This window comes from Felis catus, chromosome C1 (genome assembly GCF_018350175.1).
Source record: "Felis catus isolate Fca126 chromosome C1, F.catus_Fca126_mat1.0, whole genome shotgun sequence".
In the NCBI taxonomy this organism is placed as follows: Eukaryota; Metazoa; Chordata; class Mammalia; order Carnivora; family Felidae; genus Felis; species Felis catus.
The window spans coordinates 57,579,488-57,598,822 of record NC_058375.1 but is presented as its reverse complement, the minus strand read 5'-3'; the positions used below and the strand labels follow the sequence as shown (position 1 = coordinate 57,598,822).

Genomic DNA, 19,335 nt, shown 5'->3' with positions numbered 1-19,335 from the left:
GTCATCCAGATGCTTCTCCTCAAGCTTTTAGATCTAACCAACAGTTCATAGGAGGAGACAAGGTGGGAAAACAAAAAATAAAAGATGGGAAAATGAACAGGCTAAACAATATAACAATAGATTAGTCAAATCTATAGCATAGAAATTTGCTGAAGAAAAATGATGCTATTTCTTCAACACATAAATTGCAAGAAAGAAACAGAAAATCATTATAAACTTGAATTCCTTTTTTTTTTTAAAAAGTTTAGTTCTTATCTGCTGGAGATACACTCTGACATACTTATGGATAAAGTGATACATTATCTGAATTTTCTTTATAAATTATAGTAAATAAACATCAGTATAAAGGAAACAAAAGTCATAAAAGTGATCACTGTTGAAGCTAGCTGATGGGATATTTTGGGGTTCATTTTAATATTCTTTTTACTTTTTCTGTATATATGAACAAATTGTGGGAAATAATTGTGAAAGGTAGTTCGTAAAATGTCAGTTGTACAAATCTTTCATTTTTAGGCATTTTTATAAATAAAACAGTGGGCAAGATGTCCAGTGTTTACTGCAGCAATGTATAAACAAATGTAACAATCTATCCAAAAATGGAGTGTTGGTTAAATAAAATACACATCCCCACACATACCACTCATTAGAAACCATAACATAAGAACAATTATTCACATTGGCTTGAAACAGGGCTTCGAAGTTGACAGGTTCAAATCATGTCTATGCCACTTACTATCTAAGCCCCATTGTATAAGTCACTTAACACAGCTAAGCCTCAATTTATTTATCCATAATAATAGCACTCAGTGAGATATTTTTAAGATTAAGTGTTATTAGTGTTTATTTCTGGGTGATAGGATAAGTGTTGATTTTTTCCTTTCTTCCTTATAGTTTTAGGGTTTTTTTCTATTATATATATTTATATATATATATATATATATAATAAAAATACATATATATTACATATATATGTAAAAATTAAGATAGGCTCATAAATTTATCCAATATTTTGATTTAATACAGTAAATTTTTTTCTTTAGCTAAGATTAGAATAATGTAAAGATTAACATATTGAATAATTTTCCATTATTGTTCTATGTAACTAATCATCTTTATGAATATGTATAAGTGGTTTAGCTTTGAATAATTAGAGGGTAAAATAAAATGCTATATGACTGAAATAGAGAATAGAAGCAATATTCTAACAATTGTAACAAAGCAAGGTCAAACTGTGAAATCCACAGTCTCCTTCCATTCTTCTTTGTCTGCTTTTATAGACTGGTTATTTCTCATCACAACTAGAAAGCCTAATGTTTTCATGCTGCCTCTGCTAATCATCAAATATCCCATTCATCTGGAAATTTTTTCTATGGAGAAATAGCAATTTCAGAAATATCATGTTGTTTTAAACTATATGAACATGTATTCTGATAAATTCTATTTTTCTAGTATGTAAAGTTAAAGACATACATGGTGACTCAGAGAAAATAGCAGTTCTTATCTTAAAGCTATTTAAGCAAAACACGTGGTAGAATATATCACCTCTGAGGACAGGGTTCTTATATGTCTTGTTCACTTCTGTACTCCATCACCCAGCAAAATGTCTAGTATATTAAAAACATCTAACAAGTATTTACTGAATTTGTTGAAGAAGCTGAAAAGAAACTAAGTTAGGAACTGCATATGGCAAGGTAACTGGTCATGATATTTTTTATTAAGGTATTTTAAAATGTGGTGGGACACTGGCACAGAGGGACTCTCCCTGAGTGACTGGCAGTGCCTTCATGTCACAAGACCACATCCTGTGAGCCAACAGGCGAGTGCAGCAGAGAATTCCAAAGGTGTTCACAACAGCTGCATGAGACAGAAGATGGTGTCACAGTCTTTGAGGGTAAGGGGCATGACAGCAGCCTCAAAGAACCTTGGGACGTGAGGAGGACGGCTGTGGCAGAGGTGGTGGCTAAAAAAAAAGATGGCCAAAGAGAGGTGCCTTAAAAAGTCTTTTCAGGTTAGTCTTGAAGATGTAAAGAGAGAAAAAAGGATTAATAACTTAACAGAGAGTGGGAAACTCAAAATCATCTGTAGCTATGCTATATCAAATAATCACCAACATTTCTATATTGTTTAAAGATTATCTGAACTACAATAGAATGTAAGTTTTAGATTTGGAAAATGAAATATCCAAAGTGAGAGAAGACCAAGATATCACCTTACAGCTGAGAAAAAAATGCTACTACCTTGTATGTCAGCTATTTGCTTGGAAAGAAAAACATATTTTGGAACAAAGAAAACCTGCTCAGGACCAATGAGTATGTCCCTTTGGAATGGATTCCAATAGTAATGATGACTCCAAAGACTTAAGGTGTTTATATCAAGTTCCTCCTCAGGAAGCTGACTTTCCAGAACAAAGAAAATCATTACAAATAGAAGACCCAATACCTGCTATTGCTCAAAATAGACAATTTGATTTGAATATAGCAGTTCAGGTGAACATAATCTACTAACAATATCTTTTACAGAATTCTATCTATCCATCCATGGCACCTGGAAGAAAAGTTTTAATTATCTTAGTAACTTTGATAGCTTTGATGACTTTGAAATAAGTTACTTGCCAGGGAAATCTTTTGAATTGAAAAGAATAACAGTTGCAGATCCTCTAGTAAACATACACACTAGCTGAAAATGCAGAACAAAACTCTGTCAATGTAACAAGGACAAAATTATTACCAAGGCTGATTCACCTAGAAAGGATCACCAACACAAAAGAAGTTATCTTCAAGACTAAATTTGAACAAGTTAAAACTAAACTTAGAAATTCACAAGGAAGAAAAATAGAAAAGAAAAGCTAACAGAAGTAGAAAATCAATGTGTACATCAAAGTATAGAGGGAGCCTGGATGAAAATTTTAAAGAAAGTACTATTTCCAAGAAATATTTTGATGGCACTATCAGTTCCAGTAATGCTTACAATTTTAATTTGATTTTATGTTACTCCTTTCTGACAAAACAAAATAAGAAATGATTCTAAAGACAAGAAAGAAGCAATGAGCCTGAAATGAGCACTAATGAACTAAGTCTAGGAGATTATTATAATGACTTCTATTTGCCTTCCAAAATGCTTGTGAATACCTCAAAATATTGCCAGTAAATCATATGGAGCCTGATCACCAGGCCTCCATCTAAAGAGACTAAAACATACCAGTGAAAAATAAACTAAGGATTCCAAACCAACACAAACTGTTATCTGTATGCCATCTGAAACTCTTCAATCACGTCATCTTATTCTGAAAGATATCATCAATGTTTATTTGTCTCCTTTAGTAAAAATCAGAAAATTAGATCTTTTTCCAAAAAAAGATCAAAGAATAAAGAAAGCCCAATATTGACCTTGCCTAAATGTAGGTACACATTCAGCATGAGCTACAAGACTCTAACTCACTTTGAAATTTAAAAAAGGGAGTTTATTTAGGTGTGTGTACACAAAAACCTACAACTCTAAAAAATATAAATCAAATACAATGGCACTTGCACTAGATGATTGTTGTTGAAATATGTCTGTACCTCTTCCCTTTCTTTGCTCAAACAGAGAATCTGTAAGGTGGTACATCACTGGGTCAAACTGCCATGGGTCAAACGTCATGGACTCTATAGATTATGAACACTTCTTCAAAACTGTACTGAAAATATGTTTTATCTTACACCTTTAATAAAGTTAAGCTTAATTTTTAAATATATGTAGCTGGATTTAAGTACTATTATAGAATTATAGCAGATTTCTTATACTGCCTGTAACCCTAATTATAGTCAAAATGTATATTATACTTCATTGGAAATCAGTAAGATGTTTTCTTTATTTTTTTAATTTACTTTTTTATTTGAACATAGTTGACACACAATGTAACATTAGTTTCAGGTATATAAGATAGTGATTCTACAAGTTTTTGCATTATCCTATGTTCACCACAAGCGTACCTACCGTCTATTACCAAATAATTTTAGCACAATATCATTGACTACATTCTTTATGCTTTGCCTTTTATTTCTATGACTTATTCATTCCATAACTAGAAGCCCGTAACTCCCTCTCCCCTTCACCCATTTTGCCAATCATCAGTTTGTTCCCTGTTATCTACAGATATTTTAATTATTATGTTTGGCACCTTCATTTTTCCTTAAGCAAGAGACGAGAGTGAATCACTTTTGAAGACAGGCAGAGGGGCTTTTGAAATTCCTTACAATAATATTTCAGTAAAGTAACTACTGGACATTCAGAGCATGCCTTAAGTTGCATGTAAATCCCTATACCACTATTGTACTTAATTTCTCAAATAAAATGTTTTTGAGATCATGATTAGAGAACTGATGATTTCTTAGGCTCAGGAACTAGGTAAGTGACTATCTCTGAATTAGTTCTAAAAATATGGTGCTTAAAATGATGCTTCAGCAAAATCACAATACTAGTGTTGCAGACTTTCAGGATAACTCTTATTGAGTCAAAAATTTAAAACATTAAATGCATGAATGTCAAGGACATTTTCTACTTGCTTTATATAAATTTTTTCATCAACCAATGAGAGAGAATTAGTTCAGTTCAGAAAGTTTGAGACCTATGTTCACACATATGTGTGTATATATATATATATATATATATATATATATATATATACATATATATCTTTAGTTTTAAAGCAAGTGTAGTTTGTGCCTTTCAAAATAATATTTATAAGATAAAAACATAATTCTGAGTTTGATTTAAAATTTAATGTTTATATTATTTTACTCTAAATCTTTGCCTAACATTAGGATCATTCTCTATACCTGGCACACTTATTTTTCCAGCCATAATTCTCAATGAGCTCTATATTCTAGTCAAAATAGATTTTAATTCTTCTTTAAAATTTTTTTTAATGTTTGTTTATTTTTGAGAGAGAGAGAGAGAAAGAGAGAGAGAGACAGAATCTAAAGCAGGCTCCAGGCTCTAAGCTGTCAGCACAGAGCCCAACATGGGGCTCAAACCCACGAACCATGATATCATGGCCTGAGCCGAAACTGGACGCTACGGCTTAACCGACTGAGCCACCCAGGCACCCCATAGATTTTCATTTCAGATAAACAAATAAATAAATAAACAATAAAAATTCATGCCCTCCTATGTGTGTTTTTCTTTCTTTTTTTTTAAATTTACATCCAAATTAGTTAACATATAGTGCAACAATGATTTCAGGAGTAGATTCCTTAGTGCCCCTTACCCATTTAGTCCATCTCCCCTCCCACACCCCCTCCAGGAACCCTCTGTTTGTTCTCCATATTTATGAGTCTCTTCTGTTTTGTCCCCCTCCCTGTTTTTATATTATTTTTGTTTCCCTTCCCTTATGTTCATCTGTTTTGTCTCTTAAAGTCCTCATATGAGTGAAGTCATATGATATTTGTCTTTCTCTGACTGACTACTTTCACTTAGCATAATACCCTCCAGTTCCATCCACGTAGTTGCAAATGGCAACATTTCATTCTTTTTAATTACCGAGTAATATTCCATTGTATGTATATACCACAACTTCTTCATCCATTTATCCATCGATGGACATTTGGGCTCTTTCCATACTTTGGCTATTGTTGATGGTGCTGCTATAAACATGGGGGTGCATGAGTCCCTTCAAAACAGCACACCTGTATCCCTTGGATAAATACCTAGTAGTGCAATTGCTGGGTCGTAGGGTAGTTCTATTTTTAATTTTTTGAGGAACCGCCATACTGTTTTCCAGAGTGGCTGCACCAGCTTGCATTGCCACCAACAATGCAAAAGGGATCCTCTTTCTCCACATCCTCGCCAACATCTGTTGTTGCCTGAGTTGTTCATGTTAGCCATTCTGACAGGTGTAAGGTGGTATCTCATTGTGGTTTTGATTTGTATTTCCCTGATGATGAGTGAAGTTGAGCATTTTTTCATGTGTCAGTTTGCCATCTGGATGTCTTCTTTGGAGAAGTGTCTATTCATGTATTTTGCCCATTTCTTCACTGGATTATTTGTTTTTTGGGTGTTGAGTTTGATAAGTTCTTTATAGATTTTTGGTACTAACCCTTTACCTGATATGTCGTTTGCAAATATCTTCTCCCATTCTGTCAGTTGCTTTTAGTTTTGCTGATTGTTTCCTTCACTGTGCAGAAGCTTTTTATTTTGACGAAGTCCCAGTAGTTCATTTTTGCTTTTGTTTCCCTTGCCTCCAGAGACATGTTGAGAGAGAAGTTGCTGGGGCTAAGAGCAAAGAGGTTTTTGCCTGCTTTCTCCTCGAGGATTTTGATGGCTTCCTGTCTTACATTTAGGTCTTTCATCCATTTTGAGTTTATTTTTGTGTATGGTGTAAGAAAGTGGTCCAAATTCATTCTTCTGAATGTCGCTGTCCAGTTTTCTCAGCACCATTTGCTGAAGAGACTGTCTTTATTCCATTGGATATTCTTTCCTGCTTTGTCAAAGATTAGTTGGCCATACGTTTGTGGGTCCATTTCTGGGTGCTCTATTCTGTTCCATTGATCTGAGTGTCTGTTTTTGTGCCAGTACCATACTGTCTTGATGATTACAGCTTTGTAGTATAGCTTGAAGTCCAGGATTGTGATGCCTCCTGCTTTGGTTTTCTTTTTCAAGATTGCTTTGGGTATTCGGGGTCTTTTCTGGTTCCATACAAGTTTTAGGATTATTTGTTCTAGCTCTGTGAAGAATGCTGGTGTTATTTTGATAGGGATTGCATTGGGTAGTATGTAGATTGCTTTGGGTAGTATCGACATTTTACCAATATTTGTTTTTCCTATCCAGGAGCATGGAATCTTTTTCCATTGTTTTTGTGTCTTCTTCAATTTCTTTCATAAGCTTTCTATAGTTTTCAGTGTATAGATTTTTCACCTCTTTGGTTAGACTTATTCCTAGGTATTTTATGGTTTTTGGTGCAACTGTAAATGGGATCAATTCCTTGACTTTTCTTTCTGTTGCTTCTACGTGTGTTTTTCATACCATATCTTTATCTCATCTTAAACTACTGAAATATTTTCCATCTTTCAGGACTTACATCAAATATTCTCTTTACCAGGGATTATCCTGGAGTACCTGAGCCAGTAGTTGCATCTATCTAATCAGAACTATAGTCACATAACACTTATCTATATACCTCAATTGACAATAACAGTATACAAATTGCATGTCCCTAATAGGCCTAAATACTTCTAAAGAAGACATTTTGTCTGATTAATTTTGGCATCCTCTATGGCATGTATCAATTTCCTTGCACAAAACAAGTTGTCAGTAGCTTTGTTGAATGCATTCTATATATTTAATAAAACAGTCCAGTTCTATCAGGACAATCACTCTCACTAAGCTGAGAACACACCTGCTTACCTAGCCAATCACTCAGATGTCCAGTGGGGTGCCATATGTCAAAACCAGATTGCTCTCACAGATTTCCTGAATGACTTATTTGTAATATTTTCTTATTAAACTATTTGTTATCACATAAATGAGGTGTCTTTTCTACCTTCTTGTGTAATAGCAAGAGTAGTAAATAGTTTAACTTTCTTTTACAGAGTACACACTTACTGATTTGTATTATCACTCAAGTCCTAAATGGCAGGAAGTTTCTTAGAGCTACCCTAATGCTGCCTGTGATAAAAATGTCAGTAGATTTAAAACTATTTATAAAATAATTATAGCAAAACACATGAAACAATAAAAAGTTATGCCAAAGACATCATACTACTTCAAAACCTAATCTATCATGCATATAATTCTGTTCTCTAGTAGAAGTAATCCAACAAACCAAATCACTAAATCAAGTTAAGGTATTATTGACTCAATATTTTTCTAGTTCCACATAACATCTTAATCTTAACAGAAGACTTCTGTAACTCATCTGCTTCTCACTAATCAAGAGGATTATTTGGGGATTTTACAAGTTTTAAATTATTTGAAAAGGTCAATACAAAACTGATTATTTCTTATTGACAATTAAAATTAAAAATCATATTGTTATGAAAATAAAAAAAATTGCAGTATTTAGCTCTGTGGGCTAGGTTCAAATCTGGAATGACTTGGGCAAGTAAAATAAAATCAGAAACTTTATAATTTTTTAGCAGTTTGAGGTTTTAGATCTTGAACAACAGAGAGGTCATAATTTTCCCTCCAAAATGTCCCAGATATAAAATTTGATTCCCCAGGTCCAAAGAAAAGGAAAAAAGGTCTTAAAATATTCAAGAGCTTGATAACGAAAAACAGCAATAACAACAACAAAAACCCCAAAACACCAAAAAACAAAAACCCAAACAATTCATAAGGTTGATATAATTTGAATTATTTTACACTGTTAATATGTTTGAATATAGTCCATTTATTTTTAACCAAATTTTTGGGAAGGAAACCAAACTACTAAGGATGCAGAAAGAGAAAGGCATAAGCAAAGCAACTACAAAGGAGAGAAGTTACTGTGCCTCCTACCTTGTCATCTACATTCTGGTATTCTAAAGAATATAGAGTAAATTTAAATTTAAAAATGAGTCAGAAATTTGAATATTATTAACGAGATATAGCATAAAAATAAAATAATTTTAGCCCTCTGCTTTCAAATATCTAGGCCCTAGAATCTAAAAAGCAATAAATGAAACAAAAATTTCTACTTATTTTTTCCTTAAAAACTTCTGTTTCCATGAGTCCTTGGATTAAGATATTAGTCAAACAGAAATTATAATGTGTAGAGAATATCTGGTAAAGTGGTGTTTCAGTAATGAACCATAACATGACTTACACTAAATGTAGGAGTTACATTTTTATGAAATTAAAAGTTATAAAATATAATTACTATTACATCTCAAGTTATTTTCAACATACTTAAGTTCTTTTCCTAACAATCAAGGGAGCTCTTCCATTTATCACATCCATCATCAGCATTACCAAATTTCACCAGGCTCAGATAATGAACAAAATTTATTGATGTCATTCTGAGTCATCTGAATTCTACTATTTAAGCTATGTACCTATATGAGACTGAATACTGGCTTCAAAAAGATAGGTCCAAGTCGTAAACTTTGATACCCGTGAATGTGATCCTATGTGAAAACAGGGTCTTTGGATTTCAAGATGATGTAAATTTAGGGTAGGCTTTGCAGCCAACCATGAGTGTCCATAGAACAGAGACAGAAAAAGAGAAAAGAGACACAAGGGAAAAGCCAGGTAAAGATGGAGTTAGATGCTGGGGTAATACATGTATAAATCACAGAGCTAAAGACTGCTGGAGTCTCAGCCACCAGAATGTACAAAAGAGGCATGGAATAGACTGATTTTTCCTCAGAGCCACCAGAAGGAACCACTCCTGCTAACACTTGGATTTCAGACTTCATAGTCTCCAACAATAAGAGAATAAATTTATGTTATTTTAAGTCACCCACTTTGTGGTAATTTGTTAAGGTAGTGCCAGGAAACTAATATAACATATAGAACAAGGGTAAAAAAACGATAATGAAAGCAATAATTTTAAAGAAAATTTTATTTTACCAAAATTATTATTTAAAATTTTCCATTATAAGACTTCATAAAATTCAGATATATAATGAAATATATACCATGTCATCTAGGCATATAACTAACACTTGAGGAATCATTGGTTTATTTCAAACTACATTTTTTCTCTTACAGCTTATTTTGTATACAATATTATAAGTATTAAGCATTATGGTCAATGCCGCACGGCTGATTAGGAATATTGCTTATGTTATTTATTTTATTTATTATTCATTCACTTATTTTATAGCAAGATTTTAATTTTTTTAAATTTTTAAACAAATGTTTATTTATTTATTTTGAGAGAGAGAGAGAGAGAGAGAGAGAGAGAGAGAGAGAGAGAATCCCAAACAGGCTACACACTGTCAGCCGAGAGGGCCCCATGTGGGGCTTGATCTCAAGAAATTGAGACAATGACCTGAGCGAATATCACAAGTTGGACACTTAACTCACTGAGCCACCCAGGGACCCCTAAGCAGGATTGTTTTTTAATTTTTTTTAAGTTTATTTATTTATTTTTAGAGAGACAGAGACAGCAAGAGAGAGAGCCCGACGTGGGCCTTGTACTCATGACACTGTGAGATCGTGACCTGAATCAAAACCAAGAGTAGGATGCTTAGCCAGCTGAACTACCTAGGCACCTCTAAGTAGGATTTTTTTTTAAGATTTAATTTCTTTAAATAATCTCTATACCCAACGTGGGGCTCGAATACACAACTTCCATATCAAGAGTTGCACACTCTAAAGACTGAGCCAGCTAAGTGCCCCTACTTATGCAATCCAGTAACATCAAGTAATTATAAAAATGTAAAAAAAAAGTAGTGTATGTATTAAAATGAATCCATTTGCTTATGACAGAAAAGTGCTGTCAAAATTATAATTGAACAGGGAGACAGAGATCTGGGTTTTGTTTCTTTAGCATTTTAAGGTCATATGATCATGAAATTAACTAAATCTCACTTTCTTTATCTGTAAAGTAAAACTGACAAAACTTGCCTATATAACTCCTTGAGATTCTCTCTGAAATAAACTGAAATGTATATGAACATATTTTATACATTATTGGGGTTGCATACTTCAGTTTTCTTATTTAAGTAATGTTTATCATAAAACTGCAAAGAAAAACTATATATGTGTGAACCAAAGTAACTTTATAAAACCGAATCCAGCTGTTGAAACTGTGGCTTCTTCTAAAGGTGCAAAAGCAATACTTTAACTACCAAATTTTAACATGAAAATCATTTGAGCCTCAAGACAAGTATACTCATGTCATTATTGTTAAATGAAAAAAGACAATACAAAAGAAGTGGATAGCATAACCTAATATTTATTTATTTATTTATTTATTTATTTATTTATTTATTTATTTATGTAAGAGAGAGAGAGCATGAGTGGCGAAGAGGGGCAGAAGAAGAGAGAGAGAATCTGAAGCATGCTCTGGACTCAGTGGACCTGACCACATTGAGTGTGGAGCCAGACGCAGGGCTCCATCCTACAACCCTGGGATCACGACCTGAGCAGAAAGCAAAAGTCAGATGCTCAACTGACTAAACCACCCTGGTGTTCCTTCCCCAGTATCTTTATTTTCTCACGTGGAGCTGGGAAAAGTTTTGTGTACTGATACTTGTTTTAAGATATCATTCATGACCAATTTGAAGATTACATTGTTGTATGTTTTGTATGATAAAAATGACTACATTGGCATATATATAGTGGTGTTGAACAATGGATAGTGAATGGTAGAAATCAGGTTTCTTATTGTTGCAATAGGGGATCTCAGAGAAACAAGAGGTGGAGGATAGAATGATCCATGTGGTAATGGGCTAGAAACCGTAAGAAATCATGTTTAAACTAATATAGATACATGGTTACACATAGAAATATCTCTGGATATGTATATATACACATATTAGTATGCACACATACATTTCCTTGCTCTGTCAGCTGAGAAGGCCTAGAAGCAGTAATACCCTAGTAGCAATACCACAGCTAGTGCTCTCATTTTCTTTTCTACTACATTCTTTACAAAATGTACCAGAACTTCTTGAGAAATGTTTCTAGGACTGGGACAGAAAATATACAAGATGACCGTGGAAGCATCTTGTAGGGACACAAAGTAAAGAAGTGATAAAAAGTATGTCAAAGGATGCGGTACCTGGGTGGTTCAGTCGGTGTTGGGATTTGACTTCAGCTCAGTTCATGATCTCTCAGTTTGTGGGTTCTAGTCCTGCGTCAGGCTCTGTGCTGACAGCTCAGAGCCTGGAGCCTCTTTGGATTGTGTCTCCCTCTCTCTCTGCCCCTCCCTCGCTCACATTCTGTCTCTCTCCCTTTCAAAAATAAATAAACATTAAACAAATTTTAGAGGCGCCTGGGTGGCTCAGGCAGTTAAGTGTCCAACTTTGGCTCAGGTCATGATCTCACAGTTTGTGGGTTCAAGACTTCTGTGCTGCCAGGTTGGAGCCTGGAGCCTGCTTCAGATTCTATGTCTCCCTCTCTCTCTCTGCCCCTACTCCACTTGCCCTCTGTCTCTTTCAAAAATAAATAAACATTTAAAAAAAATTTAATTAAAAAAAGTATGTCAAAGGAACATAGGAGTCCAATAAAAGAGTACCTAATGGTTAAAGCTGAAGCAATTTGAACAATAAAATAAAGTTGTATTGGATTATAACTTCAAGTATAAAACAAACATCCATGAGTCCATACTGGTACTTTATCTCTGTGTTCTTCCTCCCCAAATCCTATAGCCCTAGCCTAATCATAAGAAAACACATAACACAAGTCTCAGTGGAGGGACTTCTAGAAAATACCTGACTAGCATATCTCAGAATTGTCAAGATCATCAAAAATAAGGAAAATGTGAAAAAGTGTCACAGCCAAAAGAATCTTGGGAGATATGATGACTGAATACAATGTGGTATTCAGGATGATATTCTGGAACAGAAAAAGACATTAGGTAAAAATTATGAAAATAGGAATTAAGTATGTTATTTAATTAAAAATAATTATAAGTCAATATCAATATTGACTTATTAATGGTGACAAATGTACCATACTAATGTAACATAATAAAGGGGAAAGTGGGCATGGCGGTATATGGGAGCCCTCTGTAATGTAATACTTACACTTACTTTCAAGACAGTAAAAAAAAAAAAAAAGATTATATTAATGGAAGAAGTGGGCTTAATAAGTCCCCCATTCCAATGACCTCAGCTTATGTGGGAAACTGAAATACACATTGGCTCATGCTCACAAAAGTTATTAAATGAAATAAACTGAGAGTTATACTTAGTTCAATGTATTGTCCACTATACTACAATATCAATCTATTTCTGAAGACAAATATAAAACTCACGGCTTTAGTTCTGTTACTTGCTGATATTGCTGATACCATTTCAATTGACCCTGGACAAATTCAATAATACTTTATCTATGTGGCATCATTTCAACGGAGTTCACAGTGATTTGTTACCGGTAGATTTAATTGGAAAATACTGAGTAGCACTTAGAAAATATCATATTGTACATTTTACTTTTTTAGTTAACAGAATATACTAAATATCTTTTCTGAACACCATATATTTGGCTTTTCTCTAATACAGTGATTCCCTGAGTGTAAGTATGTGTGCTTTGCCTGCAATTCTAAACTTGGTTTTTGCAATCACATGGTGGTAATCAGCTATCTCTACCTCCATGACCATATTTCTAGTTTTCATTTTGTCATGTATTTTGCCACCCTTCAACAGCCAGTTCCCTTCCTCAATTCTGTTACTTCTGGGAAGTCTGCTACATTGTATTAAAAAGAACACAAGCAACAGAGTTGGAAGTCTTGGGTCCTGCCACTTGTTCACAACTTTATAATTTGAAACAAATCTGTAACCTTTTTTGAGCTTCTAAGGATTGTATAAGGATACAATGAGACATATGCTAAAGTCTATATATAGTTATTTTATTTGTTTTCTCCTGGAAGTGCAAGTAGGTAACTAAGCTTTATAAGAAAAATTTTGAAACAAAAAATACTTAGAGTAGAAATTAACAGTATAAATAGTCAATAAACACTTATTGAGGATCAGCCTTTATTTAAAGCTTAGAATGCATAAAATGAGCATAGAGCATAAGATGTCCAGCACTATATTAAAGTGCATAATATCCATTCTTATATTAAATCCTTATGTAGTAGACTTATTACCATTTCCTTTGACAGATAAGGAAATTGAGCCCTCGAGAGCTTAAATGTCTTGCCCATATGAGCTTTGGTGCTGAAATTTGGGGGGCATTATTTTTCAACTTGGAGTGATATTTTATTGATTTTTTTTATTAATTCTTGCTACATTTTAATTTTTCTAGGTCTCATAAACAACAGCAAAAGGAAAAAGTAGAGAAAAAAGATGCAAGACTCAGCATCACTCCAAAGAAGGTGCTGTTTCTTCTTCATTAAAGTCAATTGTGTCATTTAGAATGGATTGACTGAAAGTAATAGAAAACTTGGCTTCTTTGGCTCAAACAATAAAGAATACTGTTTTAACTTGACATATAAGGTAAATCTTAGAGTGGCTCTAGACTTAGTCTGAGCAGTGTCTTGGAAGTGTCACCAAAGAACTGGGAGGCTTCTATCTCCCTATTCCGTCAACTCCTAAATTATATTAATTCTAAGACAGGCTAGTTTTTTGGTCAAATATGGGTGCATCAATTTCAGATATAATATCCAAATAAGAAAATATGCAAAAGAATAAAAAGGGCAGTTTATTTGTGTGTGTGCATGTATCCTCCTCTTAAGAGTGAGGAATTTTTTTTTTTTTTTTTTTTTTTTTTGGCAGACCTCCTTTCATGTCTTGTTAGCCGGAACTGGGTCTAACCAATCCTTGATCAATAGATTGAAATGGTCATAACTGGGCTAGACTAGTTATAGTTTACCCTAGAGATGGAAAGAGATACCTCCTCCTGAGACTTGTGTGGGAGGGCAGATACCTGAAAAAAAATACCCAAATAAAATCAGGGTTCTGGCAGCAAGGCAGAAAAAGGTACTGGATGTCACATATATAAGTAGTTATGTCTGATGCCATACCACAATCAAGTAAATGAAAGAACCAAGGCTTTAAAAAATCCCAGGCTCCAACTACTGCTCCTTTTCATTTGTAGTATGTTGCTTCAATTTATCAGATGTGACTTCCTGATGAATGAAATATTATTTTCTAAGGCTTATGTAATCAAAAAGTCTTATATGGGGCACCTGGATGGCTCAGTCGGTTGAGCCTCCAACTTCGGCTCAGGTCATGATCTCGCAGTCTGTGAGTTCGAGCCCCACGTTGGGCTCTGTGATGACAGCTCAGAGCCTGGAGCCTGTTTCAGATTCTGTGTTTCCCTCTCTCTCTGCCCCTCCCCCACTCATGCCCTGTCTCTCTCTCTCTGTCAAAAATAAATAAACATTAAAAAAAATAAATAAAAAGTCTTATAGTTTTATTGTACTTAAAAAAAGACAGATAACTTACAACATGGCTAAGGATGCAGACTGGAGTTCATTCCATATTCTGCCTAGTTCCCTGCTATAATTTATATAAATTATTTCATGAGAATAGAAGGTCCAAAGCAATGCAGTAAAGTGTCTCGTGAAAATTTAGCCTGTGCATGTGCTTACAGATTAGAGAAGCACTATAACAAGATAAATGATGCAGAAAGCTGCCAGTGTGCTTCTCCAGGTGTGCACAAGGATTCTTGGTAAATGTAGCAAAAGTAAAAGGACACATACACCCAAAAGAAATTAGTGTGAACCGCATGTGCATTCTATTCGTGTGATCCTAGGCCTATGATTTACCCTCTCTGGTCCTTTGATTCTTCACTTGTAAGACTGAGATCATTTCTACCTCACACTTGAAAAGAGCAATACATCCTGTTTGTCTGTCTCTACTTTCTCTATAGAGACCCTTCCTAGAGCTTGAGGCACATTTGTGGCAATTATTATGTTTCATTTGCCATGCCAGGTCAGGTAAAAAAATACTGTGTGAGCAAAGTATATGAAATCCATGGTGACTGTGAAATTGTCTGAAATATGCGAATAAGAGAGAGCGTGCACAAGTACTCCTGAATGGGGCCAAAGTTAATAACGTCCAGTACAAATACTAAAGAATGCAAAATTTGTAAACAATGTTGGATCACTGACTTTGATAATGGCATCCTTCACTTAACCATTACATCCAATATCTTTTAGTACATTTTGGCTGAAAACACCTTGGTATTTGTGATAGTAAATTTTATGTATGAACTTGGCTGGGTTACAGTGACCAGGTATTTGTTCAAACATTATTCTGGATGTTTCTGTGAAGGTGTTTTTTAGGATGAGGTTAATTAATATTTAAATTAGTAGACTTTGCATAAATATATCACCATCCATAATGTGGGTGGACCTCATTCAATCAGTTGAAGACCTTAATAGAAAAAAGACTGACCTCCTCCCCAAGTAAGAAGGAATTCTGTTAGAAACTCCCTTTGGACTTAAAACATGGCTAAATAGCTCTACACCCTTCTCTTGAAACACTTCTCTGAGTCTCCAGCCTGCTGGCCTACCCCATAGGATTCTGAACTCACCAAACCTCCACAATATTCATGTGAGTGAATTCCTGAAATCAATCCTCTCTGTCTCTGTCTGTCTGTCTGTCTCTCTCTCTCTCTACACACACACACACACACACACACACACACACACACACACACACAAATACATACACACATACATTATCTATCTATCTATCTATCTATCTATCTATCTATCTATCTATCTCCTGTTGGTTCTTTCTCTAGAGAACTCTAATAGAGTATGTATACTGAGCCTGCCTTAAACATTTCTTGACATAATGGAAAGACACATATAATGAGAACAGAAGACTCGATTTCAATTAGAGTTCTGTTATTTCCCAATTCTTGGTAAGTTTCTTTGATTTCTTTTTAGTTGCTTTACTCCCCTGGGCTTCTATTTTCTCTATTTAGTATATGGTGGTAATCACATCTACCTTACAAGATAGCTATAAATATCAACGCATGTGAAACTCCATTTGGTTTTTGGGAACAGTCCCTCATAGAACATTCCCTAGTGTTGTTTTTCCTGACAAGTACTCCTTTCTTTCTTTCTCCGTATTTTCTATGACTGTGATTGAAATGAGCTCAATGAGTCACAAAAGTATTCTATTTGCAAAAGTGGTAATTATAAGGAAAGCAATCACATTGCTACATGTTTTTTATATATCATTTTATTTAATATGCTAGCAGTCTACATTGAAGTTAAAGGCAAATGAACATCATCTGAAATAGTTAAGTCAGTCTAGCAGATTGCTTCTCACACATTTCTTCTTAGTATCTTTTCTGCACTCACTCACTTTGGGGTTTCAAGTCAATAACCACTTTTCAGTCTACAGTAATTTACTGAACATTTATTATGGATCTGGTATTTTCCTAGGTGCTAGATACACTGTGCTTGATGCTGGGGTTTGAATTAAACCTGGAAGATTTATTACTTAAATTATATCAGTCTCATTTAATGGAAATTTATATTTATACTGTATGGTAGAAGGGGACAGACAGGCTAGAAAAGGTAGGAAAAACAGTAAATTTTCCTACCTTCTAAAGGCTCTAAGAACCCAAACCCTTTAAATGATAATGGATCCTAATAGTTTAGAAAATTAAATACAATCTTTGTGGTCTCTGGACTTTTGTACATGATTTCTTCCCCTTAATCCATGACTGTCTCTCCAGCTTTTTCCCCTTCTCATCCCAAAATGTAAATGTCACTTCCACTCAGATCTACCCTCGTTTTGAGTCTTGGTTACATGAGTATGTTCCTGTCTGATGTCACCATGTAATTTCCCCATCATAAAATTATAATGCTTGTCTTGGTTTTATTTGTCTCTCCCACAAAACTGTTAACATTCTGACAGTAGAGGCCAGGCATTTCTTGATTGATATTTATCTCTAGGGCCAACAGTAATATTTAATAATTATTTGTCAGATAAATAAGTGATTGGATCGGTTACACCACAATCGATAGAGAAATTACACATCCATTCCCCAAATCTAATGATCTTCATGTCTCTACCTCATTCATTCTTTCATGTATTCATTCAGAAATTCTGTGTTAAGCTTCAAGGCGGTATATCAAAATCAGAATTAAATACTCAACATGTTCTGCTTAAGAAAGCATATCTGGATATGAATTAGTTTATTAACTAGGTCATCAGTTATTGATATTGAAATACTTGTTATTTCCAATATACTCTATAAAGTACTTATTTTTTAGATTCATCACAGTAACACGTCTTATGCCATACCCCCTAACTAGAATATAAGCCATGAGGACAGGGATTTTTGACTATTTTGTTCAGTGCTTTACCCTGAGGTCTTAGAATAGTCCTGGCACATACTAATTACTCAATACATATTTGTTGCATGAATGAAATAAATTAATGCACGTACCATAGAAAGAACTCTGGTTTACAGATTAAAGCCCCAGATTTTGTTAACCCCATCCCAACTTGGCTGGGAATCTCTGATAGTACAAACCACACAGAGTTCTGTGAGGGTTAAGTAAGATAATATTTATGAAAGCAAATTGGGAATTACTGACCAAGTGCCAGGTAGTATCAGTAATACTGAATCAGAAAAACATCCTTTTATAATAATACTGATAAAAGATACCAGTATTTATGGTTTCTATTTCTCAGTTTTATAAGGTAGCGAATGAAAATTTGAATTAATTTTTGAAGCTAATCTGCCTGCTTCGCCAACACACCAAGTGACGCCACCGGCCTGTTCCCAAACCAGCTCAGTGTAAATTACGTGCAGCTCTTACACCAGTCAAAGAGGGGAAGGAAATGCTGCTTACGTTATAACCACATACTTCATAACTGAGTCGAAAGGTACATTTGTGGGTGAACTCCCATTTCTGCGCTCAAAATAGGCGTGAGGAGATGCTTAAAAGTAAGCTTTAACTCCAAATGAGAATATGTGTTCCAGGTTTTAGCCAAACCTAGTAACAAATTTCCCACAGATCCAAATGCCTGATATCCTGTTCACTGAGATGGAAGAAGAAAGTTTATTTTTATTCCAAGTAAAGCTGAAAATGTATTTATAAGCACTATTTAGTTATAAAACAGGTTATCTTTCTGAGACACTTCAACAGATACTGCTGTTTCTATCCATTGGTTTATCTCCATAATACAAAGCATCCATTATGTGCCAGCTTGCTTGTGCCTTGGTTAAGCTCTGTGAAGCAGTAAGTATGATTAGATTTCTATGCAGAAATCTAGGCACAGAGACATTCTACCAGACAGTTGTTGCACAGTGGTTAACAATAAGGTCTCTAGAATCAAATGGTCAGAGTTTTTGTTCGGGTTTCTCCATTTAATGTCCTGTGTGGTCTTAAGCAAGTTACTTAACTTCTCTAGGTTTTTAATTTTATATCTAAAAATGATACTGACACTAGCTTTGCTGTGAAGAGCAAAGGGGGCAATCCTAGTACAGTAGTTAGAATAATGCGTGGCACAGACTAAGTGCTCTTATTATGACGAAACACTGGACTCAGAACAGAAAAAAAAAAAGTGTTTGCTTTAAGGTACCTGGCCAGTCCTTCTCTTACAGACGTAGACCCACAGGTACGACCATCCACGTGTGCGTGATTGAGGACAAGTTCTTCTTACTTAGAAGAGTCAAGTAAAAGGCAAGTAAAGCCTCATGTCGAATCACACCATACAAGCTACTCTACGAGACAGTTTAATATCTTAAGAGTAGGCAATCACTTACTGAATACATTATTAAATA

At 34.5% G+C, this 19,335-nt stretch overlaps 1 protein-coding gene and 1 pseudogene across 9 annotated transcripts in view; one reads left to right on the top strand and one right to left on the bottom strand.

The window, feature by feature from the left end:
• The window catches only part of LRRC7 (leucine rich repeat containing 7), a 550,569-nt gene that overhangs the window by 503,012 nt on the left and 28,222 nt on the right, over positions 1–19,335 (bottom strand). The window lies entirely within an intron of this gene.
• Positions 1,973–2,504, top strand: LOC101086993 (annotated as a pseudogene).